Genomic DNA, 1578 nt, shown 5'->3' with positions numbered 1-1578 from the left:
AGCGCAGCAGCAGCAGACAGATCAGCTCAGGGGAAATGTCACAGACAGAAATAAGACACATCACTTCGGAGGTTAAGTAGTTTGTTGGTAAATGTTGCTGCTCTTATTATCAAGATATAAAATACTGACAGACAAAAGTACCACCAGCGGTACTTGATACACAAAACGCAAAGCAGGAGTCACCTCACAACAACAATCCTGAATACAGGCGTCTAGAGTTAAAGCACAGACAAGGTTTACACAAAATGGTCACCTGTGACCTTGACCTTTGACCTTAAAATCAGTAGGGATCATCCTTGACCCATGAGGTGTCCAGCTTTTCCTACGTGACACGGCTTTAGACTGGGAGGACAGACAAGGCTTTCACAAAGGGGTCACCTGTGTCCTTGACCTTTCACCCCATGACTTTGAAATCAATAGGGATCATCCTTGACCCATGAAGTGTCCAGCTGTGCAGTTTGACATTTCTGTGTTCAAGGGTTATCAATTTGGAGCTCGAACAATAAACTGTCCACAACAGAAGACGTCCCATCTTAGGACGGGCGTAAAGAAAGTTTACTTTTTCACGTCGCTAATTAAAAATGTCAGTTTTTTTCGCGGAACAAGTCTTTCTCGTCTCGGCAGCAGGTACGGTTACTGTCCGGGGATTTTCTTCCCCACGACAAACGGGGTGGAACCGGGCCGCCGCTCCTTCATGGCGTCGGCTATGGTGACGTTGGACGGCGTGGCGTAGATGTCCTCCCGCGACGGAGCGGTGACGATGATGACGGGAGTCCGATCCGAAGAGTTGGTCGAGTCCGTCTCAGAGTTGGGCTGAGGCAAGAGGGGCATCTCTGAAACTGAGAGAAGAAAATAATAATAATTATAATAAAAACAACAGAGAGACATATTTATCTTTAAGGTTCCTTCGAAAAACAGGAGAAACAAACTCAAATTAAAGCTGCAAGCAGCATTGGGCGGCCCTCGCAGCTCAGCGCCGCTCCGGCCTTGCCATCGCGGGAGCTCTGGCGACTGCCGCTATGCTCTCGTGCCTTTCCTGCACCGTCCACTAGGTGGCGTTTTCAGCAAATGTCCCATATTGCCTTCAGTCAGGATCCATACCAGTCCTGTGCCATGCTGTGAACTTTGACCTTCCTACGTCAAACGGTTGAATAGTTAGAGCACATGAGCTCTCCTGGCCTTGACCTTTGACCTTGTGAACTTGAAGTTAAAAAGACCCATGGGGAGTCTCGTTGTAATGTTTGACCTACCTACTTTGCGCCGTTTCGGAGTTACAGTCACCCAAAAATCCTTAGTGGGCGGGGCTTAAGTGTTGTCATGAAACAACCACCCCAATGTGTCTGACAGCACTCACTGATGATGCACAAAAAATCTTATGCAGATCAGATGAAGGATCAGGGAGATATAACTGTTGGAATAATGTAGAGGGCGCACTGGAGTCAAATTCCAGTATAATCCTATTGGCCTCTTCAGAGGTTAACACAGGTCATTCATATCCAGTTTGGTGCAAATCGGATAATGCATGTATGATTTAGAGCCAACCGTATGCAAACGGCGAAGGATTGGCGTTCGCCATTC

The sequence above is a fragment of the Kryptolebias marmoratus genome, linkage group LG11 (assembly GCF_001649575.2).
Source record: "Kryptolebias marmoratus isolate JLee-2015 linkage group LG11, ASM164957v2, whole genome shotgun sequence".
NCBI lineage: Eukaryota > Metazoa > Chordata > Actinopteri > Cyprinodontiformes > Rivulidae > Kryptolebias > Kryptolebias marmoratus.
Note: the sequence above shows the minus strand (reverse complement) of the source record.